This window comes from Lithobates pipiens, unplaced genomic scaffold, assembly GCF_037356315.1.
Source record: "Lithobates pipiens isolate NorthernLeopardFrog02 unplaced genomic scaffold, aLitPip1_a1.2 Scaffold_13, whole genome shotgun sequence".
Lineage (NCBI taxonomy): Eukaryota > Metazoa > Chordata > Amphibia > Anura > Ranidae > Lithobates > Lithobates pipiens.
The window spans coordinates 463,666,821-463,694,086 of NW_027507718.1; the positions used below are offsets into that span (position 1 = coordinate 463,666,821).

The 27,266-nt window shown below is 44.8% G+C and overlaps 1 protein-coding gene and 1 pseudogene across 4 annotated transcripts in view; one reads left to right on the top strand and one right to left on the bottom strand.

Annotated features, from left to right (window-relative positions):
* AFAP1 (actin filament associated protein 1) overlaps window positions 1-27,266 on the bottom strand; it is a 210,743-nt gene that overhangs the window by 139,806 nt on the left and 43,671 nt on the right. The window lies entirely within an intron of this gene.
* On the top strand, window positions 13,318-13,583 carry LOC143976184 (large ribosomal subunit protein eL37-like; annotated as a pseudogene).

Consider the following 27,266-nt stretch of genomic DNA (forward strand, 5'->3'; position numbering starts at 1 on the left):
GTGGCCATTGAACCGGCGTGCGTTCCAAACTTGGAGGAGTAGAGTGAACGACAGACCGGATATGATGTCAGCTAATTCTCAAAGCATTATGCCTGCTTCACGTCCTCGGAAAGCTATACATTGAGGCTTAGCTGTTGATGTCATATCTGGTCTGTCATCCACCTTACTCCTCCAAGCTTGGAACGCACGCTGGTTCACTGGCCACGAACGAGCACTACTACAGCTGAGCTGATTGTGTTGGTGCCTCGCATCTGTCATGCTCTGATCTGGATTTGTCTGACCTTGAAAGAGACAATAACTAGAATCTATGCATTTATAGTACATGATATTATGATTGGGTTCCATAAGGACTTGTTTCCAAAGTGTTCAACCAGACCCTACCTGATCTGTTTCAGAAAATGGTCAGCAAGAGTGGTGGCAGTAAATAAATGGAAAACACAATTCTCCTGCTCCCTCTTTCCAGGCTGATAAGAAATGAGAATATGTATGCCACCAGTCAGAGAAAAAAAAAAAAGTTTTATTTTCTTGACAACTCACAAGGCAAAGTAATAATCTGTATCTTAAAGAAAAAACAGATGCAGCGTTAGCGTCTGAATCCAAGAGCCACCCTATTAATTTCAAGGGGTGAGCAGATGGCAAGGTGGGGGGCATTCAGTGCCAGGCCATTGCTATCTGCTAACCTTTGCACAATAAATCTGGAATTGCAATAGGCTGAGTCAGCGGGAGACTGATTTCCAGCAAGCCTGCAGCCAGCTGGGGATCTGGCATTTCTTACTCAAGTCTTTCTGCTTCCATAACATCAGCGCAATGAAGGAGAAAGACACATTTTACTAAATAAAAGCCTGTAAGCTGGAAGATAAATGAGACATTAGAGCCTTTAATTCCTCATATACCTCCTCAGGCTTAATTGCAGCGTCTTTGCCCCAGACCTCCTCTGCCACAGGGTTGTCATTTTCTACTGGTGACATCTAAAGGACAGAAATGATATTGTGTTGAAGAGTCTGAATAACAAATTGATGGGTTAGAGTTTGTTGTCTCCTAGGGGATCATAATAAGTGGAATAGTGTGACATTGCCTGTGTAGGAGCCGAGTGACACTGAACTGGCTAACAATGGGGTGGATTTACTAAATGTGCACTTTTTTCTTAGTAAATGTCAACGTGGTAAAGCTTCACTTTGTAAATAATACTCAAGGTGCAAGGAAAAAAAAAATTGGCTCTGCAGAACTTCACAGACAATTTGCCTTAAGTAAAACAACCCCAATGACTGCATATGATGATACTGACATTATATATTGAAAAGTAGTGGCATACGGGTCGGGCACAGTAGTACTGCCTTGGAAAACTGATGCAGTTACATACAGTAGTTGGTAAGGTTGAACAAAGAAGTTCAACCGAAGCGTGTGTGCGCACATGTATGTGTTTATGTCATTACTATCCTCCATATCCCTGTATGTTGTGTTCACCAAGGCTGGCTTCACACTGGGGTGGTTTTAGGTGTTTTAGCTCTAGAAATAGCCTCTAAATAACGCCTGGAAACTGCCTCCCTTCATTTCAGTGTGACTTTTCACACTGGGTTGGTGCGATTGGTGCGATTGTGTGATGTTAGGAAAAGTCCTGCAAACAGCATCTTTGGGGCGGTTTGGGAGCGCTGTATACAGTGAATGAATGAAATGAATGGGCAGCGCTTCCAATGCACCTGAAAAGCATTTCGGAAGCACAGCAACATGGATGCTTTTAACCCCTTCTTCGGACACTAGTGGTGATTAAAAGTGCTAGTGGCTGAAAAGCACAGCAGAAGCGTCGCTAAAGCACTGCAAAAAACGAGCAGCGATTTAGCGCTCACGCTCAGTGGCCCCAGTGTGAAAGTAGCCGAAGGCAGGCCATACACTGAGCTAATTTCTTTCATGCAACCACGAGTTACGATAATCCCAAATCAGGCAGAGCTGGTTGTACACGTTGTTGATCGATCAACTTAGCACATTCAGCCTGTCCATACATGGTTTTAATCTCAACCGGTTTTAGCACCAAGTTATTTTTATTTATACACATTCCCCTTGAAGGGACTTCCACATCCTTATTGCTTTAACAGTAAGGAACTCCTTACTTAAAGATCGAACTGCTTCTTGTCCAAATTCATTTTTGTATCACTGTACCAACGTTGGATCGTTAGTACAGTAGCTCCGACCGGAGCAAACAGGTTTTTTTTTTGTTCAACCCGCTGGGTTGAACGGAAAACACTCAATGTCTACCAGGATTAAAGTGGATGTAAACCTGATTCATGAAATTTGACTTAAGCACCTATATCTGTAGCGTTTACTTGTCTCTCTCCAAAGCCTTGAGCTCGTTCCTCTGGTATCAGCATGATAACTTCTGACAGGTTCTCCGAGATGGGAGATAAAAGCAGCCTGAAATTTGTGTCTGGGTGGGTGCTATAAAGAGATTAGCAGAGAGCTTGTCTTGTCACAGCACAGCTCTGAAAGCATCTTCATTCTTCTGCCTGGGAAGGGGGGGTGTGCGCCTTTCCCCCAATCTGCTCTCACACAATTTATGCCAAGAATCCACTCCTACTGCTGAACGAGGAAGAAAAAATTTGAACACGATGTAAGAATTCTAAAGACTATAGCAAGCTGAAGACAGCAGATGTACATGTAAAAAAACTTATGTAGGGAGATTTGTTTCATCTCCTGTATCATCTGAGGTTCTTCACTTCACTGGGTATAGGAGAGGGTTTACATCCACTTTAAGGCTGGATTCATACCAATACATATTTTCCCTAATGCATTTCTAAAAGATATTGCAATGTACTTTGCATTGAATGTCAGCATGCATCGTAATGCACATCAACACACATTGATGCAAGTTGACACACGTCATGATGTATTTATGAGCACTATGACGTGTCAACGTGGGTCATAACTGGTCTTTAACACATATGTTGACATGGGCTTTGATGTAAAACCAGCCTCATACATGATGTATCAAAAAGATTTGCTTTTATGTATATATTAAGTACGCTTTACACCTTTTTTTTCCACTTCCCATCTACATACACGTGCTCCAGCAACAGCTGCAAATCATTGATCTGGAGGTGCATCCTGACAATGACAACAGTAAGCCATGTTGGCACTGCCAGTTGCAGCCTTAACTACAGGAACTTAGGATAGGGTGACAATGTAGAGGCACGGTTGGATACAGTCATCACCCAATAACAGGACTAACCTTCATGGCAGGATCTCCAGGTACTTTTTAATATGATCGGCAGATGTAAAAGGACTTACAGCTATTCTAATGACTGTAATTAGATCTATTTTAAAGACCTAAATATCATTGACATTGGGACTGGAGATGTAATAAGTTACACATTGGTTGGCAAAACTAAATTACACACCCAACGGTTGTGTTTTTCACTGGTGAATGAAGAGGAAAATTGCTATAATGCCTCGTACACACAATCGAACTTTCCTCCAACAAAACCGCAGATTTTTGTTTGAAGGTTGTTGGCTCAAACTTGTCTTGCATACACACAGTCACACAAATGTTGGCCAACAATTCCGAACATGAGAACGTGGTGACGTACAAGACATACGACGAGCAGCTCCTTCTGCTTGATTCCGAGCATGCGTACAACTTTTGTGCGACTGACTTGTGTACACACGATCGGACTTTCCGGCAACAAAGTTTTGTTTGCAGAAAATTCGAGAACCTGCTAGCAAACATTTTTTTGGGTGAAAAGTTTGACAGGTAATGTTCGATGGAGCGTACACACAGTCTGACTTTCCGACAACAAGCTCACATCCAACATTTCCCATTGGAAAATCCAACCATGTGTATGCGGCATTAGAACGAGGTGTTGCTCTAGAGTCTAAGACCACAGTGCACACCAGTAGGCTATCATTTGGCTGCCAACTGGGCATCAAAGACCGGTGCCATGCATGCCTCTTCATCTTCATATTATATTCTTAAAATCACTGCCATAGGATATGCGGAATAGGCATGTACCATGCTAACATGATATCATGCTCCAGTGTCAGTTACTTTGGAGGGGTAAACGCTGACAGCACTAGTGGGAATTCAGTACTTGAGTTGATTACATCAGTGTGAAGCACATTAAGCGGTGAGCTCATTGTTTCCCCTGCAGCTGACCCGATCCCAGATTATTGCCGCCCTCAGCATCTGGCAGAGTCAACCGACGCTGGTTTCACCCTCCTCAGATTTATGGGGTCCTGCAGTCATTTCAAGGGGACGTGTCATCTATTATTCTGTCAATGATAGTATGATGAAGGGCAATATGTCCTTTATTCAAGAACAACCAGCATTTCATAGTGCTGCACTGACTTAGACCTAGACTTAGACCATAGACCTCCCTCGGGCGTCCGGCTGGTGGGCCTTCCGAAAACTCAGCCGAATGTTCAAGTTCAGGCAGTGCAGAGAGGGGAGAAGAATGTCTAGAATCATCAACAACCACTCTCAGAATAGGTTTTCCAATCTGTTCTATTAATCTTCCCTAAGAATGGATGGTCAACCAGTATCTCTCTGACTAATAAGACAACTACACACATTACAATCTCCCTTAGGCCTCATTCACATGTGCTTTGGTCTCCGCAGAGAAATTCAAACGCAGATCGCTCTGTGGAGACCAAAGCACATGTGAATGGCTAATGCCTGGTGCACAGGATGAGATCAGACAAATAATCGTGCGTTTTTTTGTTGTATGCTAGCCCAAGATCAAACCTGAAGAGTTTACTAAAGTCATGAAAATTCTCGTATGACAAAAAAAAAAATTTGAGGAGTGATGTCATGTGTTCTAGTGTATTTGTATTGCTTTTACGAACGACAACTGTACTGATCAAACGAAAAACATACGATCTGGAAATGTACAAAAAAAAAAATAATAAAACGTAAAAAGTGTGCATGTCTGGTCAAATAATATTGGATGAACTGTCCTGATTGGCTCTCAAAAGCTCTGTACTAATGATCAGATTATCGTATGATCACTCTGAAATCTGTATTATTCATACGATTTTCTGATCATGTGTATGGGACTTAAGGAAAATTGATTCAGAGAGTATTTGACAGGCCATGAGAAGACATCGAGGGTTATTTACGAAAGGCAAATCCACTTTGCACTGCAAGTGCACTTGAAAGTGCAATCGCTCTAAATCTAAGGGGTAGATCAGAAATGAGGGGAGGCTCTGCTGATTTTATCATCCAATCACGTGCAAGCTAAAATGCTGTTTTTTATTTTCCTTGCATTTCCCCCTCAGATCTACAGCGACTTTACTTGCAAGTGCACTTGCAGTGCAAAGTGGATTTTCCTTTAGTAAATAACCCCCCCCCCCCTTGTATCACTTCCTAACCACCTTCTTTAACCCTTGGACCCTACACTGGTGCCCCACAACTGCATGCATTGCAAACACCCCCATTCATTTAAAGCAAAACATCCCAACCATAGCATGTGTACACCCCTGGCCTCTGCCTCTGTAGCTAAAGAGGGAGCAGTTGGGGAACAGGGCAACCCCAATCCTCTTCTTCTGGGGTCCCCCACCAGCACTCCTGGCTCCTCCTCTTCAACAACCAAATGGTGAGCGGTAATATGCAGTAACCTCTAGCAAGCAATCACTGGGCATATATCTTGGCAAAAGTTCTATTTTTTTGGGGGAGGGAGGGGTTTAACTCCACGCTTGATTTTTGTTTCTTGTTTAGCAGGTAAATGTCCACCGGCAACTGTGTTATAGCCGGTGGGTGTCGGCCGCAAGGGTGGCCTGTTATTTGTATGCTTAAAATCTGAATAAATAGAATTTTAAAAAACTGGGCGGTAATCTGTAGTAACCTCTAGTAATCAATCAGCAAGCAGTAATGTGTAGTAACCAATCAATGAGCAGCAATCAGTAAGCAGTAACCTCTAGCAACCAAATGGTGAGCCGTAATGTGTAGTAACCCCTAGAGCATGTCTTGGAGCACAGATCAGCATGCCAGCACCAACAGCATCATTTACAGAAGACGGCTTGTGGTGAACACCCTGACCGTGCACTGCCAGCCCGAAACTAGCCTGCCCAGCCTCTGCTATATGGGGGAAAAAAAATATTCGGATTGCTTTTCAGAGAGTATTTGGCAGGTGATAAAGAGGTGTTGTATTGCCTCTTCACCACCTGCTTTAACCACTTCAACCCCACATTAGCACGCTGCAACCATGTGCATTGCACACAGTTGTGGCGCACTTACAGAGCAGCGCCCTTCACTTAAATGGATGACCTTCAACACCTTCATTCATGCCGCAGCTGTGCAAAAAAGCATTGTGGATAAAGCATGTATACAGTTGTGTTCATAAGTTTACATACCATGGCAGAAGTTATGATTTCTACCCAAATGACCTTGATCAAAAGTTTACATACCCTGGCGATTCTGGCCTGATAACATACACACAAGTTGACACAAAGGGGTTGAATGGCTATTAAAGGTAAAGATTAAAGGTGTGTGTGTGTGTGTGTGTGTGTGTGTGTGTGTGTGTGTGTGTGTGTGTGTGTGTGTGTGTGTGTGTGTATAAAAAGGTGTGTGTGTATAAAAAGGTGTGTGTGTGTGTGTGTAGGTGTGTATATGTGTATATGTGTGTGTAGGTGTGTATATGTGTGTGTGTGTGTGTGTGTGTGTGTGTGTGTGTGTGTGTGTGTGTGTGTGTGTGTGTGTGTGTGTGTGTATATATAAAAAGGTGAATGAGTTTCTGGACTCCTGACAGACCCTGGCATCTTTTATATAGTGCTGCAATGATGTTTCTGGATTTTGAGTCATGGTGAAAGCAAAAGAATTGTAAAAGGACCTGCAGGAAAAGGTAGTTGAACTGTATAAAACAGGAAAGGAATCTAAAAAGATATCCAAGAAATTAAGAATGCCAGTCAAGAGGTGGAAAATGAGGGGTTCTGTTGAAACCAAACCACGGCCAGGTAGACCAACTAAAATTTCAGCCACAACTGTCAGGAAAATTGTTTTGGGATGCAAAGAAAAACCCACAAATAACTTCACAGGAAGTGAAACACAGGACTCTCTGAAAAAATGTGGTGTGGCTGTTTCAAGATGCACAATAAGGAGGCACTTGAAGAAAGATGGGCTGCATGGTCGAGTCGCCAGAATAAAGTCATTACTACACAAATGCCACAAAGTATCCTGCTTACAATAAGCCAAACAGCACAGAGACAAGCCTCAAACCTTATCGCTCCAAATGAATTTGTGCCAGGAGACAAAAATTTTGCTTTTGACCACAACCATAAATGCTACATTTGGAGAGCAGTCAACAAGGCCTATGATGAAAAGTACACCATTCCTACTGTGAAACACGGAGGTGAATCGGTGATATTTTGGGGATGTGTGAGCTACACAGGCACAGGAAATTTGGTCAAAATTGATGGCAAGATGAATGCAGAATGTTATCAAACAATACTGGAGGAACATTTGCATTCATCAGCCAGGAAGCTGCACATGGGACGTACATGGACATTCCAACATAACAATGATCCAAAACACAAGGCCAAGTTGACCTGTCATTGGCTACAGCAGAATAAAGTGAAGGTTCTGGAGTGGCCATCTCAGTCTCCTGACCTCAATATCATTGAGCCACTCTGGGGAGATCTCAAATGTGCAGTTCATACAAGACAGCCCAAGAATTTACAGGAACTGGAGGCTTTTGGTAAAGAGGAATGGGCAGCTTTACCATCTGAGAAGATAAAGAGCCTCATCCACAAATACCACAAGAGACTTCAAGCTGTCATTGATGTTAAAAGGGGCAATACAGGGTATTAAGAATTGGGGTACGTAAACATTTGATCAGGGTTATTTGGGTAGTTTCTGTTGCGATAATGATTTTATAAAAAAGGAGTAAACAAAGTTGATTGATAATAAATGGCTTTTCCAGTTAATGTATGCTATACATCTACCTTTAAAGTGGTTGTAAACCCTTACAAACCACTTTGACCTACAGGTAAGCCTAGATTAAGGCTTACCTGTAGGTCCAAGAAATATCTCCTAAACCTATACGGTTTAGAAGATATTTACCAAAAGACAGGCACCGCTGTCTACGGCTCATGCGCCGTAGACAGCGTCGCGCAGGCACACTGAGCAGGCCGCAGATCACTGCGATATGTCGCTCATGTCGGCTCCCGTGTGCATGCGCGGGAGCGATGTCATCACGGCTCCGGCGAATCACAGTGCTGGAGCAGCGAGACCCGGATGTCACTCCGGGATACATGGCAGGGGTGAAGATGAAGACGGAGGACCGATTCGGGGGCTTCGTTCTCAGGTAAGTTATTCATAATGAGCTAGTATGCTATGCATACTAGCTCATTATGCCTTTGCCTTACAGGGTGTGTTTTTTTTTTTTTTTTTTTTTTTTTTTTTTTTAATATTGCCTTTACTTCCTCTTTAAAGGGGTTGTAAACCCTCGTGTTTTTTCACTTTAATGCATCCTATGCATTAAGGTGAAAAAACACCTGGCAGTGACCACCCCCCCAGCCCCCCGTTTTAATTACCTGAGCTCTGGAACTTGACAAGGTGGGGACGTGCTGTCCATCTGCCCGGGGTTCTCGGCTCGATTGGATAGATTGATAGCAGTGCAGCCATTGGCTCCCGCTGCTGTCAATCAAATCCAATGATGTGGGCGCCGGGGCCGAGTCATACATTTGGCGGGTATGGACGCCAAATGATGGACTCGGGAGCGCACTTGCAAGGTAACCCCTCGGGTGAGCACTTCTAGTGGGTTATCTGATATGGGGAGGAGCCACCAGGGGACTCCAGAAGATGAAGTTCGGGGCCACCCAGTGCAAAACGAGCTTCACAGTGGAGGTAAGTATGACATGTTTATTGTGTAAAAACATAAAAAACTAACCCTTTCAATATCTTTAACCAAAGTAATGAAGTCATATCTAGATACAACAAAGTTGGATTTTAGCTGACATATCACAGTGGTTGCCCTTGTGAGGACTTCAAGATACAAATCCATTATGTACTTCATTAGCTTAAAAGCCCTGACAGATAAAGCACCGAAATCTGATATACAACATTGCATGTGCATTATGTTTATCAGTTGGCAAGATCATGAAAGCTAAAGAGCAATTCTTTTCAATTATCTCTGACAACTATACATTGTAAAGTAGAGCACAGAAACAAATCTGATGGACAAATACTGGCAGCAAGGTAGTCTATCTGTCCAACCACATCTGAGCTATTCCAATGAAAGCCAGCCAAAAAGCCTTATTAGGCCCCTTTCACACTTGTGCAACTTGTCCTACAACTTGGGACTGCATACCCCATGATTTTCAATGAGTACCATTCATATCTGTGCGACTTCAAAGTAGACCCTGCACTACTTTGGTCTGACATTGATGCGACTTGAGGTCCATAGACCTCAAAATTACACAGGCATTGCTTCAAGTCACGTCAAGATTGTGGCAAAATCACGTCAAAGTCACTGCAAAATCGCACCACTTTCAGGTCGCACACGTGTGAAGGGGCCTTACTGGTTCTTAGATGTAAACACAACATTTAATAAAAATCAGCGCCTGGAAGGAGCACGCACATCATTTTTTTCCCATTAAATGAATCCTTAATGACAAGACTATTCCAGGAGCCTCTACAGAGGTGCCAGTATTGTACCGTTTGGCGCCAAGAGAGCGTGAGAGCTCTTTTCACTGCTTTCTAAGGGCTCCTTTACAGTATGTTGTCTGTGAAAAGCAATCTGCAGTAGATTACATTTCACAGAGTGATAAGGAGGCAGCTGACAGACCTTTGTCAGGATACAAAATAAAACACTACAAAAACTGATGCCCTACCTATTAACATAGCGACTTTACAACTCACGAGTCTGCACCGCAGGCGAAATATCCATATTATTGGTGTCATCACTCTATAAAATATTTGGGAGGTCCATATTACAGCATCCTTTGCAGGCTCATTTAAAGCAAACTTCCCTCCTTTATCTGGGGAAATCCACAAAAATACTTAGACAACAGGACATTTACAACACATCCATGCTGGGTAGGATCAATGTACTTAAAAGCAGACTTCCACCCAAAAGTGGAACTTTCACTTAATTGCTTTGTCCCCCTTCCGGTGTCACATTTGGCAACTTTCAGGGTCCCCTTCCCCACTTCTGAAACACCGGGCCGTGGCCCAATCTCTCGGAAGTTCCACCCCCTCCTCTGCTGCCGGGCCAATCAAAAAGTGCAGCGCGCTTTGCGTAGTGAACCGGACGTGAAGCCAAAAGACTGCACTGCCAGGTTCCCTTACCTAGAATGGCGGCGGCTGCACCCGACAGTCAATCCAAATATCGGCTGAGGTGCCGACATCGTGAGCTCCCTGGACAGGTAAGTGTCCATATAGTAAAAGTCAGCAGCTGCAGTATTTCTAGCTGCGGACTTGAATTTTTTTCCCCCAAAAGACGGAACTCCTCTTTAAAAATGTCAAGCCTTCTGAAATTACTTTATCTTTTTGAAACCCTTTGGGTTGCTATGCCAATGGTACAATCGCGAAGCTCGCAAAGAGCATTTACTTACTTCCTATGGCACGACAAGACTCACAGAATTGCCAGTTCAGTATTGCTTTCCCCTAGATCCAGAGGTGGACTGCGAGCCCCAGATTTAATAAAATACTATTAGGCTGCAGTCATTGCGTTTTTATTGTTTGTTTGCTTTTTCAAGCGTTTGTATGTGCATTTTTAAGCGTTTGTGTACAGCATTTTTAAAGTGTTTTTGAGCTTTGGCGTTTTTTTAAATTAGCCAAAAGAGAAATATATAATTTGTTTCATCATTTGCTGCTATGTTTTTCAGCTTTTTCATCCACTTTTGATTTATTTATTATTTGTTTATTGATTTTTTTTTTCCTTTTTTTGTAAGGGGTTAAGGTTTAGGGTTTCGTTTATTTATTTACTTTTTTTTGTATTTTGTTAGGTTAGGAGTTAGGGTATAAAATTGGGGTTAGGGGTTCATATTAGGGTTAGGGGGGTTATTGTTAAAGTTTGGGGTTAGGGTTTTTATTTCTTTTTATTATTTATACATTTTAATTGTTTATTATTTATAATTTATTTTCATTTCATTATTACATTTGAGCAGAAAAATGCTTAAAAATTGTGGATGGTGTTATACTAAGCGTTTCCATGCATTTCTATGAGACAAAAGACGCTTTAATAATGCACCAATCTGCCTCATTTGAGCTACAAAAAAAAAAAAAAAAAATCTTCAGAATTTTGTTGAGCTTCAGGCATATGGCTACAGGCGAGTTGTAGTGGAGATGTGAGCCAACTCCATAGAGAATAATAGATTTTTTTCTCCTCCAGCGTGTTATATTTAGGCTCACTACTACTGAAGTTTATTCTATAAGCAGACCTTACAGACATTTAAATTTGGACCCTTTGCATTTTACTATGCAGATTTGGAAAACATACAAAATGTCTTTTATAATCCTTCAATTCCTAAGGCCGCGTACACACGCGCGGACTGTTGGCCCAACTTTGTCCGTCCAACAGTTTGAGCGAACAGTCCGCTCAAACTTAGCATGGACGGACATGGCCACACACGACGAACGAACAGTTTGCTGAAACCGTGCGCGATGACGTGAACGGCACGTACGACGGGACGCAAAATACGACGTCCTATACACTGCATTATAACTTTCGGCTTGAAAATCCTTTCTGAGCATGCGCGGAACTTAGTTTGACGAACAAGCCTACACACGGGCGGACTGTCCGTTGAAACAAGGTTTCAGCGGACAGTTTTTCGGAATTTCCGTAAAACCTTGTCCGTCCAACTGTCCGCTGAAACTGTCCGCTGAAAGCCCACACACGAGCGGACTGTCCGCCCAAACACTGTTCAGCGGACAAGGTTGGGCCAACAGTCCGCGCGTGTGTACGCGGCCTGAGAGTCTATCTTAGGTACAGATGTTCCATGGGCTCAGGCCATTGGATTTAATTGAGGCCTATGGTTAATCGGGTAACCTGTAAATTTCACTCCTTTGAAGAGCTTAAGAACACCCGTAGAGGCCTACCCAAATGGCTGTTTTTTTACTTACCTCCAGATTAAAAAATATTTTTCATCTCTACTTCCATCTTTAGCCGCTTAAGGACCACCCCACATACATATACTGCGGCAGGGAGGCCCTTAAGAGCAAAATCACTTACCTGTACATGATTTTTTTTCTTTGGGCCCCTGGAGCCGGAGCCACGATTCTACTGTGATTGGACACAGCAGGAGCCAATCAGCGGGTCCGGCTGACGCAACCTCTGCTGGGACCCGCTCATTCTGAGGAGAGGCAGAACGGAGCTCTGCCTATGTAAACTAGGCAGATCGCTGTTCTGCCAGAGGGGAAAATAGAGATCTTGTATATCTGCTAAGCAGAAACACGGATCTCTTTTTTCCTTTGGGGAAAGCACATCCCCCACAGCTAGAAAGCACCCCCTAGGGACACACTTAACCCTTTGATCACCCTTGATGTTGGCCCCTTTCTTGCCAGTGTCATTAGTACAGTAACAGTGTATTTTTTAGCACTGATTACTGTAATAATGTCACTGGTTCCCACAAAGTGTGAAAAGTGTCAGTTAGGTGTCCAATTTGTCCACCGCAATGTCGCAGTCCCGCTAAAAATTGCTAATGGCCGCCATTACTATTAAAAAGAAATAGAATTCCATAAAAATATCCCATAGTTTGTGGATGCTATAACTTTTGCACAAACCAAACAATATAGGCTTATTGGGATTTTTTTTTTTTTTTTACCAAAAACATGTAGCAGAATACATATCAAACTGAAATTATGAAGAAATTAGATTTTTTTTAATTTTTATTAAGTATGTTTTTAAGTAAAAAAATATTTAGTTTTTTCAGAATTGCCAGTCTTTTTTGTTAATAGCACAAAAAATAAAAACCACAGAGGTGATCAAATACCACCAAAAGGTTTGTGGGGAAAAAAAATAAAAAAAAGACATCAATTTTAGTTGGGTGCAGCGCCACATGACCACGCAATTGCCGTTTAAAGCAACCAAGTGCTGTATTGCATAAAATGGCCTGGTCAGGAAGGCGGTAAAACCGTCTGGAGCTGAAGTGGTTAACATTAGAACACTTTACCTTTGGGCCCATTCCAACTACACTGGATTTCCTCAATCTTAAAATTATCCACGATAATATTCTATGGACTGGAAAGCAACATCAAAAAATTGGAATGTGCCCCCTCCAAAATCCCATTTCTATAACCAAATGGGCTAAAATTTGGGATATGGTCCTCCCTTTGCGTTGTGTATAAATAAAATACATATACGATCTCTATCGTATCGGCCGCTGGGGATGATGATAAAGGGAACTTTGTCATTCATAAAGTGCCGCAATATGATGCACACTCTTTACTTTCGCAGTGGGTCTAAAGACCACCATTTAAAGAAGTCTACCCGTGGCAAGTGTAGATACCCAGCTGGCTAAGGCCACGAGACGCAACACCACCGACACCAGCCACATGAGACACTTAAAAGGTTGTGTAACACAGATTCAGGAATGGATTTTGTGGCGGTACATCTAAACCCAAGAGAGTCACAGTTGCAGCTTCCAGTTCGTCTTAAGAACTGATATTTGTACAAAACATAAATGTGGTCAAAAGAAAATACACATAAATCTTGATGCTTTGGTATAAGACCCCGGAAGTACTTCATGCCTGTAATCCAAGACTGTCAGCCACTTGTTGGTAAGTTAGAAACAGGCACTTTATTCCATCTTTTCTGGCAATGTACTCCAATTCAACCTTTCTGGGTCCTCGTAATGCAACTCCTGAATCAGGTCTTAGATTTTCCCTGCCTCTTTTAGGCCCCATTCACACCTGAGCATTTTGTAGCTTGAACCTAATGCCGCGTACACACGAGCGGACTTTTCAACATCCAAAGTCCGAAGGACTGAGTCCGTCAGACTATCCGATCGTGTGTGGGCTGCAACGGACTTTTGACTCGCCAAAGTCTGAAGGACTTTAGAATATGGAACATGCTTCAAATTTTCCCGAAGGAACTCCGCCGGACCCGGTCCCCTTTGAAAACTCCGCTCGTGTGTATGCTACTCCGGACGGACTAAAACCGACGCTAGGGCAGCTATTGGCTACTGGCTATGAACTTCCTTATTCGAGTCGGGTCGTACGTCATCACGTTCGAATCCGTCAGAGTTTAGTGTGATTGTGTGTGGCCAAGTCCGTTCGGCCGAAAAGTCTGTCAGAACTCCGTCGGAATTCCAGCAGAACTCCGACGGAACTCCTTTGGAAGTCTGTCGGACATAAGTCCGCTCGTGTGTACGGGGCTTAAAGCTACAAAACGCTGGAGGGGGAAAAAAAAATCTATTATTCTCTATGGAGATGGTTCACATCTCCACTCTAAAACGCCTCAAGCCAGAAGCTCCAAAACGCCTGAAGCTCAAACAAGTTCTGGAAATTATCTTAGGCAGATTTCAGAGTTTTTCAGATTTTTACCTGGGTGACCTTTTTACTTGTACAAAATTGCAGAAAAATCTAGACCCTATGGGACCAATCTCCTTCATATTCTCTTTCTACTTGACACTTGTACCTGAATACACCATGTTATACATGTTACTAATAGCCGACTATGTAAGCCCTTGTACACACGGTCGGACATTCCGACAACAAAATCTGTCAGATTTTGTCTGAAACTTGTGTTGCATACACACGGTCGGACAAAGTTGTCGGAAAATCCGATCGTACGGAACGTGATGACGTTATTTCGTTACGACGGGACTACGTTCAGGCTAGTAGCCAATAGCTTTGGTCTAGGAATTTGATCTGAGCATGTGTGGCACTTGGTCCGATCGGAATTCTCTACACACAATTGGACAAAGTCCGATCGGATCATGTTGTCAGAACGTTTTATAGCCCAGCTCTAAAACTTTGTCCGTCGGATACTCCGACGGAAACAGTCAGATGGAGCCCACACACAGTCGAATTATTCGACAACAAGGTCCGATCGGACATTTTCCATCGGAATGTCCGACCGTGTGTACAAGGGCTAAGAATCACTGATGTGTATTTCTAGCATGTTTGATTGTAATATCAAGTCTGGGACTTGTCCTTTTCCTTCTCATCCGATTTGAATCCTAGTGGGCAGCAGAGACCAGAGTTGGGTTTTAACCTGGGTATACGCGCGCGTTTTTATTTATTTCTTTTTTTCAACCATTAAGTTGAATGGAAAAAAAAATAATAAATAATGACAGTTCACTGCATCCACATCGCTTGTGAATCTCCCCCACCACAATATTGTATTCTGACCGGTTCTGATGAACACATAGGGGGAACAAAATATTAAAATTCAGTATGTGCCTGATAAACAGGCCAAATACGATTGTTCTTCTAAGATAAGTACAGGACAAAAGTGGATATTTATTCCACTATCATTTCACGGAACATTTCTGCACCAGTCAAATCTTCTGCCCTCCACCTCTCATGTCCATGGCTGACCTTAGTGAATGGCCACAAAGATTTTCTCAGCTCTCAGCAGACCAGTGATATGACATGGAGTTTGATGGAGTAGAACTATCTCCTCTCACCAATTTCATCTGTCAGAGTTAAGCAGCTGTAGAAAGCCATCGAATAACTCCTTCACACATTTATCATGTAGGACTCAACTTGCAGCACAACCGGAGGGTGAGAAACGGAGCTCTGAGATGGAGATAAAGAAATGTTAGCCTCGAGGGTAAGAACAGGAAACGCTCCATCTAAGACAGCACATGAAGAGCACACCAAGCCCCACGCACATCAAGATGAATGATCCTCCTTTTATTTACAAGCACCAGAAACTTATTTTAAGTGAGCCAGATATATGTTTATGAAATCTGAGAAAAGAAAACTGCATTAAAAAGTGGGTCGGCTAACATAGCCAGCATGTCTCCAGGGCAAGGATCAGCTAAGTACAATTTTTTCCATTCACAAGGCAAAGTGGTAACAACAACTGTAGAATGGAATCCACAGCCAAACTGAACAGCAGCAGTATAAAGCTTACAGTGCATGTCCAGACAGCAAAAGAACGAAATCGGCAAGATGTTACTACTACACTGCAACTGTGCTAAAGCAGAAAGTCCATTAAAATTTCATTGAAGGGGACATTAACCTTGGAAGTGGTGTCCAAAAAAAGGAAAAGGGCTAGTCACCAGTATTGCCTGAGGTCCTCCTACAGTTAATCATTCCCCATTAGTAACTGTCCAATGCTCATTGACAGCCAACTTGGTAGGGGATAAGGGCATTGCTTTCTCATGTCAAAGATGCTGATGACTGGTGATCTGATGACTGATGAATGAAGAAATTAAAGGATCAGTAGGAGAGGAGCAGAGAACACATATCCACAGAAATAAATGAGCAAAAGCAGGGAGATCCTTGCTGTGCAGAGCCTCAGATACAGCTTCCTCTCCAGCAAAAGAGAATAGAGAGCAGCACAGCAAAGACATCACTATATTTCACTACAAATCTGATGAGATTAGTAATGTCTTAGATCTTACACTGCAAGGCATACAGCTATGAGGGTGTAGCTTTAAATCTGGACATGGTGAACCAACTTAGGTCAGTTTAGAAACGGACACTGACACATCAGGCTAGCTTTTTTTATCGCATAATCTGTGCTCTCAGCTGCATAGAGGGTTGGTTTAGACTACAAAACACTTTCCTCTCTACTCATCAAAACACAGAGGAACAATGTAACTGTTGGGGCTCATTCACACAGGATATTTTTACAGCTGCTGTTAGGCGCGTCTGACGTTTGTTTTTTTTAAACTGTCTCTACATGCTCCTCCATGTTAGCCTATGTGTCCATGCACACAAACTTTCAGAGGCCTTTGGAGGACCTGTAAAGCATTGCATCCACAGTCAGCAGATTGGGGGTGTAATGCCACCCGGTCCTGCAGAGCGTCTGCCCGTACCTCCGATATGGGGAGGCAGTTACACTTTGACAGGAAGACTCAATGGATGACATAGAACGCTCAACAGCACCCTGGTAATTAATTGAGAACTACAAGCTGACAGCCGTAAAGAGTGTCGGTATTTGTAGAATACCGGGGGTCGGTGCATGTGCAACATGCTACATGTTCCACCATGAAGTTAAATTTAATATAAAAGGGAATAAAAGAAGTTTGTCCTCAGGGTTTAAATACACTTTAAAAAAAGCCCCCTTATTCAAAGAGTTTTTTTTTTTATGCAATTAAAAATTGACGAAGAAGAGAAAAAAGAAGAAAAAATAAATAAATAAATAAATAAAAAAATCAGCTAACCTAACATGCCACAAGGTCATTTCAGCCAGACAAACTTTCCTTTTATTCTCCCCTTAAATTACACACTAAAACGTTCCAAAATCATGTGCATCCAGTAGGTTTGGTTCTCCGGCAGACGCGGCTCTTTCAAGGTCTGAAGATCACAGCTGCCTCTACCATGCCCTAATAGAGCCAAGTCAAGTTATTGTAGCTTAAATATTGCTGCAATCTGGCATCATCCCGTGGTTCTTTTTATAGGCTGGAAAGCATATTTCTGGCCTGAAAGCTCATAATCAAAGAATTAGGATGGCAGCTAAGCAAAAATAGGACACAATGAGTAAAAAATAAAATAAAAAAAAGGAGCAATCAGGTTCCCTACAACCTTGAGCCCCCATTCCAATAAAGCTTTCAGCTATGAATTTCAGAAAAAGTAGACAAGAAACATACAAGTCTTAGGCCGCGTACACACGGGCGGACTGTTCGCCCAACCTTGTCCGCTGAACAGTGTTTGGGCGGACAGTCCGCTCGTGTGTGGGCTTTCAGCGGACAGTTTCAGCGGACAGTTGGACGGACAAAGTCTTTCGGAAATTCCGAAAAACTGTCCGCTGAAACTGTGTTTGAGCGAACAGTCCGCCCGTGTGTGGGCCTGTCCGCTGTACTTTCGAAATGAGCCGACTGTTCCCGCTCGGAAAGTCCGCCCATTTCGAGCGCGTGTACAGGTAGGCGGGGCCCGCGAAGGATACTTCGCGGGCTCCGCCGCCTGGAATGGGCTTAAAGGGGAACCCCAACGCCGAAAAAAATCGGCGTGGGGGTTCCCCCAAAGTCCACACCAGACCCTTGTCCGAGCACGCTACCCGGCCGGCCAGGAAAGGGGGGCGAGCGAGCGCGCCCCCCCTCCTGAGCCGTACCAGGCCGCGTGCCCTCAACATGGGGGGGTGCCTTGGGGAAGGGGGGGCCGCGCGGCCCCCCCACCCCAAAGCACCTTGTCCCCATGTTGATGAGGACAAGGGCCTCTTCCCGACAACCCTGGCCGTTGGTTGTCGGGGTCTGCGGGCGGGGGGCTTATCGGAATCCGGGAGCCCCCTTTAAGAAGGGGGCCCCCGGATACCGGCCCCCCACCCTATGTGAATGAGTATGGGGTACAATGTACCCCTACCCATTCACCTGTGAAATAAAGTACAAAAAAAAACACAACACAGGGAAAAAATATTTTATTGCACAGCTCCGGGGGTCTTCCGTCTTCGGGGGTCTTCTCGCCGTACTCCTCCGCTATGTGTGTGTAGCTCTTTTACTAGCGGAGGAGTCCGGCTTTCTTCCTCCCCGCCGCCGGCCTCTTCTACCGACTTCGGGGGTCTTGTCCCCCTCTTCGGTTCTTCTGCCGGGCCACCGCGCCTGGTCCGGTGGCCCGGTCTTCTGTCGCCGTCTTCCGTTCTTCTGTCGCCGCCTTCGGTTCTTCTGCCGGGCCACCGCGCCTTCTTGTAGCTCTTTTACAGGCGGTGGCCCGGTCTTCTGTCGCCGCTGTCGTCGTCGCCGCCGCCGCCGCCTTCCGTTCTTGTTCTTCTTCTTGTTCTTCTTCTTCTTCTCCTGGAGATGTTGACTCGACGAGCTCTCCGGCCGGAATGCCAGAGCCGCGCTGTGCGGTCACTTATATAGTGACAATGGGGCGGTGTCACATGGTATATGTCACATGGGTTGGTCACATGGTGACCCCGCCCCCTTACGATGTCATAGTCCCCATGTGACATCAACCCATGTGACCAACCCATGTGACATATACCATGTGACACCGCCCCATTGTCACTATATAAGTGGCAGCGGAGCGTGTCCCTGGCATTCCGGCCGGAGAGCTCGTCGAGTCAACATCTCCAGGAGAAGAAGAAGAAGAACAAGAAGAAGAACAAGAACAGAAGGCGGCGGCGGCGGCGGCGACGACGACAGCGGCGACAGAAGACCGGGCCACCGCCTGTAAAAGAGCTACAAGAAGGCGCGGTGGCCCGGCAGAAGAACCGAAGGCGGCGACAGAAGAACGGAAGACGGCGACAGAAGACCGGGCCACCGGACCAGGCGCGGTGGCCCGGCAGAAGAACCGAAGAGGGGGACAAGACCCCCGAAGTCGGTAGAAGAGGCCGGCGGCGGGGAGGAAGAAAGCCGGACTCCTCCGCTAGTAAAAGAGCTACACACACATAGCGGAGGAGTCCGGCGAGAAGACCCCCGAAGACGGAAGACCCCCGGAGCTGTGCAATAAAATATTTTTTCCCTGTGTTGTGTTTTTTTTTGTACTTTATTTCACAGGTGAATGGGTAGGGGTACATTGTACCCCATACTCATTCACATAGGGTGGGGGGCCGGTATCCGGGGGCCCCCTTCTTAAAGGGGGCTCCCGGATTCCGATAAGCCCCCCGCCCGCAGACCCCGACAACCAACGGCCAGGGTTGTCGGGAAGAGGCCCTTGTCCTCATCAACATGGGGACAAGGTGCTTTGGGGTGGGGGGGCCGCGCGGCCCCCCCTTCCCCAAGGCACCCCCCCATGTTGAGGGCACGCGGCCTGGTACGGCTCAGGAGGGGGGGCGCGCTCGCTCGCCCCCCTTTCCTGGCCGGCCGGGTAGCGTGCTCGGACAAGGGTCTGGTGTGGACTTTGGGGGAACCCCCACGCCGATTTTTTTCGGCGTTGGGGTTCCCCTTTAAGCCCATTCCAGGCGGCGGAGCCCGCGAAGTATCCTTCGCGGGCCCCGCCTACCTGTACACGCGCTCGAAATGGGCGGATTTGCCTCCTCCTTACGTGGGCGAGTCCGTTCATTTCAAAAGTTGAGCGAACTGTTTGCCCAACCTTGTTCGTCAAACAGTCCGCTCGTGTGTGGGCAAGTCCGCTCATGCAAATTTTGAGCGGACTGTTTGCCGAAACTGTTTGACGAACAAGGTTGGGCAAACAGTCCGCGCGTGTGTACGCGGCCTTACGGTTATGTGTTTATTTATTCACACAAGGGACAAGCCTACATTGAATAAGATGTACCTCTTTTGCCCGTGGCTGCTCTTCATTCCTCTGCCCCCATTAGAATGCAGTGGTAATCTTCTGGTGCTGTGGGGGGGGGGGGGGACCTGTCATAGGAACTCGTCAAGAGTGCTGACTACGCTCGCCCTTTCTGCCCCCCTCATCCATTCATAGAAGCTACGCAATGGCTTCCAACAATGAAAACCAATCTGTGAATGGAGGACGAGTGGATCAATGAAAGGTTCATCCCTTCCATTCATAGAACACTTTTCTGTGTGTATTAGGCTCTAACAGTCCTTGAGATACAGGAAAAATGTCTGTCCGTCTCCTCCTACACCATGTGGCCAAAGGTATGTGAAGAGACGAATGCTAGTGTTTCTTATGAAGGGTACTGTTGATTCTAAAGCATACATGGACATTTTTTGACAACAGTGCCCTTGTTTAAAACAGTTTGGGGGGGGGGGGGGGTCTTTTCTGTTCCAGCACAACAGTGACGCTGTTTGCAAAGCCAGCTCCACAAAGACATGGCTCGTGGATGTGATGTGAAGAAAGTCCAGTAGTACAGGGCCCTGACCTCAACCCTACTGGACACTGTTGGGATGAATTGGAAAGCCAGGTCTTCTCATCCAGCATCAGTACCAGACGTCACAATTGTTCTTTTGTTTAAATACAAATACACTCCAAAATCTTGTGGTCTTGGCAGAGCTCGTCAGTGCATCTGCGCATTTGTCGTGGAAATGTTGCGCATGCCCAAAGACGCTGTCAGGAATCAGCAGCAAAGATCTGTGTGGCTACACCCTGGAAACTGTGACCAGACTAAAACAAACAAAATCTTCCAAACACCAGTATGCAACAAACATGAAAATATAAGTGAACCAAAAAACCCTGTGACAGAATACCCGACTAATACCTAACTAAATACAATATATACAAAATGGGGAACATCGAAAAAAGCAGCTAAAAAACTGGAGGTACCAGGAGCAGATGGAAGGGGGTAACAAAACTGGGATCCGGACAATGGGGAGCACATACAAGGCAGCAGGGTAGAGTGAACAGGCTAGGAGCAGGAACAGGATAATGGCTAGCAGTATCAGGCAGTAAGCAAAACACTGGAGCAAGTGCCACTTAGTATGGGAAGACATAAATACCCTCCCAGTAGCCAGCATTAGGTGGAAACTGATTAGTGGTGTCTGCTGGCTGCTGGGAGACACTCACTGGTGGATACTGGAATTACAACCCTCCACCCAAGGAACCGTAGTGCCACCAGGTGTTTTAGTCCTGACGGACAAAGGTAGATTTCAGACAGGAAAGGTTTCAAACTTTCCTCTTAGTGGTCTTTACACATGCGCAGAAAAACTATGTGTGTGTGCAGATACTGGGTACTCCGAAGCATGAGCAGATGTGCCGCATGACTCTCCCGGAGAGGGTAACAAAGTTTTGCCCAGACAAGTAAAGCATAAATACCCAAATAAAGAACCAATAAAATCCTGTCCATTGCTAAGAGAAATGGGTGGGGGGATTTGGGAGGGGACAAGTTCAGAGGAAGTTCACAGGTAGGGTGAAGCCCATGTAACACCTCAAAACGTAAGCTGGCTGAAAAGGATTAAAGAGACTTTTACTAGTCTTGGCCCCCTTATATTTAGCTTTACAAAGCTGCCGCTGCTACTCTGTTCCTCTGATGAGATCAAACCCTGTGTAAGCTTTGCAGAGAGGGAATCGGTGCTTACAAAGCGTTGAAGACATAGCTGTGAATTAGTGTATATAAACCCCCAACGATGAACTTCTCTTCTTTGGTCCCTTTTTGGTCTATTAAATATACCACTGAAAGTTGAATGTTGTCAGCTCAGCACAGGAAGTAGGTTAACAGCAAAAGGATAAAAATCTTAAAGCGGGAGTCCGCCGGGACTCCGCGTTTTTTTTTTTTTTTTTTTTAAAGCCAGCAGCTACAAATACTGCAGCTGCTGACTTTTAAAATAGTGACACTTACCTGTCCAGCGCGCCCGCGATGTCGGCACCCGAAGCCGATCTCTAGATCGTCTCTCGGGTGCTGCCGCCGCCATCTTGGGTATGGGAATCAGGAAATGGAGCCTTTCGGCTTCATTTCCCGGTTCCCTACTGCGCATGCGCGAGTCGCGCTGCGCATTAAGGACGGTCCCCGCTGCCTCTGGGATCTGTGTGTTTCCCAGCAGGCAGCGGGGCACTTGCGGAAAGGGGCGTAATCTACGCCCCCTTCCGCAGAGAGCTATCCCGGAAGTGGGTACAGATACCTGTACTGTACAGGTATCTGCACCCCGCTCCCCCCTGAAAGGTGCCAATTGTGGCGCCGGAGGGGGGGAGGGTTCCGATGAGCGGAAGGTCCACTTTAGGGTGGACCTCCGCTTTAAGCTTAAAATCAAATGCAACCACCGCATCCAAGGACCAGTAAACTGAAATATATATTTTTGGGAGGTTTACATATGATTTAAGGAAACTAGGGTCCTAGGCAAGGCAACAGCTTTGCCCCCCTTTCTCTTGAGTTGAAAATGAAAAGACTGCAACGTCCATTCTTGTGCACAGTATACAGAACATTAGCAGAACTAAACACTAAAGCCGCGTACACACGAGCGGACTGTATGGCCTACTTATTCCGTCATACAATCCGACGGACAGTCCGTCATACTTTCGAATGAACGGACTTGACCACACACGGATGCACAAACAGTCCGTCGAAAGCTTGCACGATGACGTGTACAGCACGTACGACGGGACTAGAAATAGGAAGTCCAATACACAGCAATGCAACCTTCCGCCGTGTAAATCCTTTCTGAGCATGCGCCATTCTTAGTCCGTCGAACTAGCCTACTGACGAGCGGATTGTCCGCTGAAACCAAAGTATGACGGAAAGAATTTTGAAAAATCCGAAATACTTAGTACGCCAGACTGCACGCTGAAAAAGTCCACTGAAATGTGTTTCGACGGACTAAGTAGGCCATACAGTCCGCCCGTGTGTACGCGGCATTAGTCCTCCAGGTAGTGTGGACCGGGGTTTCTTCTGATCTAATGTAGGAGACTACTATGCTGATATACGGAAAGCAAAGGATTTAACGTGATTTTAGGATAACAATACACTTACCCTTTAAATGTGTGTGCTAGGCTCAGACTCCCTAACTGGCTACTGAACTAATATTAAAGTCGGTAAAATTAAATTCTCCCCAGATTCAAGCCAGATGTCTCCCGGATGGTAGATTTCGCCTAAGAGTACAAAGAAATTGTCTTCAATTATGATGTTGGGTTGCTGTGGTTTTCTGTTAGATCCCATAACATGTTATCAAGGTAGAGACACCGTGTGCTTCTGCTCTGGGCGTCCACATTTTATGAATTAGGTTGAAAGAACGTTATACTTAGGGGAGGATTTGTTCTCAGGAAATAAAATACTGATCTTCAGGCCTTGGAAGTTCAGGGAGATTACTGCCTACACTACAGCACAAGACAGCCATGGGAAACATACCTGCCGATAGGAAATCATCTTCAATGGAGAGTTTCTTGATACTTCTTCAAATAATCAGATTTTAACAAAATAAGACACATCCACATTGCAAGAGCTGCCGCCTGATTCGGACATTTCTTGCATTTATCGTAAAATAGTATGGTATATTGTGATGCTGCCATACTTGATTTACAATATATAGTATAGGATTGCCTAAAGCTACTCTGTGGGCTGCTCATTCCATCCCTCACTCCTTTCTAAAACTAATGACGTGTACACACTAGAGATCGACCGATATATCGGCCGATATTTGCAGCTTTTTAACCACTTGCCGACCGCCGCACGACGATGTACGTCCATTTTTTGAAGAGGGATATCTCGGTAACGGCAGCAGCTGCTGCCACAACCGAGGTGTCCATCTCTTCAGGCGGCGGTCGGCTGTACGATAACGGTGGTCTCCGCGGCGGATTCGCCGCGAGATCACCGCTATCGGCGGCGGGAGAGGTGCCACCCCCCCTCCCGCCGCCCTCCCGCACCTTCCGCCGCTTACCGGAGCCGTCGGTAGCGGCGGAGGCGATCGGGTCCTTCTGTCGGCTGGGCATAGAGACAAGTGAGGCTAAGATGGCCCCCACTCGTCTCTATACCATAGGAGGGCGGAAGCGACGTCAAAACGTCACTTCCGCCCATACCTCTTAAAGGTATATATTTTTTTTTAAATGTCAGATTTTCTTTTTTTTTTTTTTTGTTGCATTTTAGCCCAAATATGAGATCTGAGGACCTTTTGACCCCAGATCTCATATTTAAGAGGACCTGTCATGCTTTTTTCTATTACAAGGAATGTTTACATTCCTTGTAATAGGAATAAAAGTGATCCATTTTATTTTTATTTTTTTAAAAAGTGTAAAAATAAATAAAATAAATTAAAATAAATAAGAAAAAAAAAAATTTTTTAAAAACACCCCGTTACGACGAGCTTGCGCACAGAAGCGAGCGCATACGTGAGTAGCGCCCGCATATGAAAACGGTGGTCAAACCACATATGTGAGGTATCGCCGCGATCGGTAGAGCGAGAGCAATAATTCTAGCCCTAGACCTCCTCTGTAACGCAAAAAATGCAACCTGTAGAATTTTTTAAATGTCGCTTATGGAGATTTTTGAGGCTAAAAGTTTGACGCCATTCCACGAGCGGGCGCAATTTTGAAGCGTGACATGTTGGGTATCAATTTACTCGGCATACCATTATCTTTCACAGTATAAAAAAAATTGGGCTAATTTTACTGTTGTCTTATTTTTTTATTCAAAAAAGTGAATTTTTTCCAAAAAAAGTGCGCTTCTAAGACCGCTGCGCAAATACGGTGTGAAAAAAAGTATTTCAATGACCGCCATTTTATTCTCTAGGGTGTTAGAAAAAAAACAATATAAAATGTTTGGGGGTTCCAAGTAATTTTCTAGCAAAAAAAAAATGTTTTAAACATGGAAACACCAAGTCCGAAAAAGAGGCCTGGTCCTTAAGTGGTTAATTAATCGGCATCGGCCGATTGAGCTGATAAAAAGACTGATTTAGAACAGAGGGACTTGGAAATGACTTCTGTAATAGAAGTCAGTGTAAGTTGCCTGAGTTGTCATAGAAACCTCTTTCCTCCTCTCTGGGCAGGCTGCCAAGAAAAGAACAGAAAGATACAATGTTTACACTTGAATGAATGAACTCATCTCTGTGTGTAGAAGTTCTCAGTTTAACCATTTAAAGACTAAATCTTTTCTGACACTTGTTGCTTACAAGTAAAAGTCCTGTATTTTCTGCCAGAAAATCACTTAGACCCCCCAAAAAGTATATATATTTTTTTAGCAGAGATCCTAGGGAATAAAATAGCGGTTGTTGCAACATTTTATGTCACACGGCATTTGCGCAGAGGTCTTTCAAATGCATTTTTTGGGGGGGGGGGGGGAATACACTAAATGATTTAAAAAAAAAAAAACTAAAACAGTAAAGTTAGTCCATTTTTATTTTTTATTTTTTTCGTCCAAAAGTTTTGAGTACTTGTTTTTATTTTATAGGCTGCTTGCACACTGGAGCGGGCAGACGTTGATGGTAAAATGTTGCTAGTTTTAGCAGTGCTTTACCATAATTTTAGCAGTGCTATTCGGCTGCTAGTGGGGCGCATATAATCCAAGCTAGCAGCCGAAGAAGAGGTTAAATGCGCCCGTGAAGCACCGCTGCCAAATCGCATTGCATGCGCTTGGGCAGTGGTGCCCATTAATATCAATGGGCAGGAGTGGTGGAGAAGCGGTATACACCACTCCAAACGTGCTGCTTGCATCGCCTCCTATTTTTAGCCCAAAAGCGCCTAAAAAAACGCCCCAGTGGGAAAGGTGTCTGTTAGGTTTTATGAGATGAAGGGGAATAAAAAAATAAATAAAATAAAAAATCGGCCTAACATATCGGCCCAAAAAAAAAATCGGCATCATATATCGGCCATTGGCCGCCATGATTTCTAAATATCAGCATCGGCCAGAGAAAAACCCATATCGGTCGACCTCTAGTACACACGGTCGGACTTTCCGGCAGAAAAAGTCAGACGGAATCATTTCATCGGATATTCTGATCGTGTGTGGGCCTCATCGGACTATTTTTTTCGAAAATTCTGACAGACCTAAAAATAAATCTTTCTGACGGAATCAATTCCTATCGGGAAAACCATGCTATTCCGACAGACCAAAAACGATGCAAGGGTGGCTATTGGCTACTGGCTATTGAACTTCCTTTTTCTAGTCCCGTCGTACTTCATCACGTTCTAAACGAACGGACTTTGTTGTGATCGTGTGTAGGTAATTTAGTTTCAGCAGAACTCCGTCGGAAAGACCAAAAGAACGGTCGTGTGTACGAGGCATATCTGTTGGCATAAAAAAAAATAAAAACCTAAATGACCCTTTTACTCACTGAATGGCCACCATTTGCAGCTCGATTTTCTCTCTTTAGCCTACAAAATCAATAGACTGGCCCATATACACACTAACAAAGGTATCTTCACTGCTGGCTATAGAATACCTGAATGGTAACTGCATCTGACAGAACACAGTCACTGTTTATTCAGCGATTTTCCACCCGGCTATGTTTAATTTATACATTAAATTTTGTCAAGCCGGATGGTGCTTGCATGAACAGCCACAGCTCACATTTTGTCCCATCTATGGGGACCTTTAATCCTCGGTCACCATGGAGACACTTCTTATTGGCTGTCCAGTCAGGGCCAGGAGAAGGGATGGGCAGGAGGGGCAGCTGCCCTGGGTGCAGTAAAGGAAGGGGGGGGGGGATAGGTATAGCCAACATTAGAAGCACATTGTAGACTTCTGACCACAGCTGTTTTATTTTATATGCAAACATTTAGCAGGCTTTCATGATTGCCATCAGTTTCAGTCATGGCCAAGGCAAGGTTGGCAGGAGGGGCAGCCGCCCCACGCGCAGTGAAGCAAGGTGGCAAAGAATAGGTGAAGGGTGGTACACCTATTCTACAGCATGTATCAACAATGGAAGAAGGGATGCAATTCTGGATCCTTGCCCTGGGT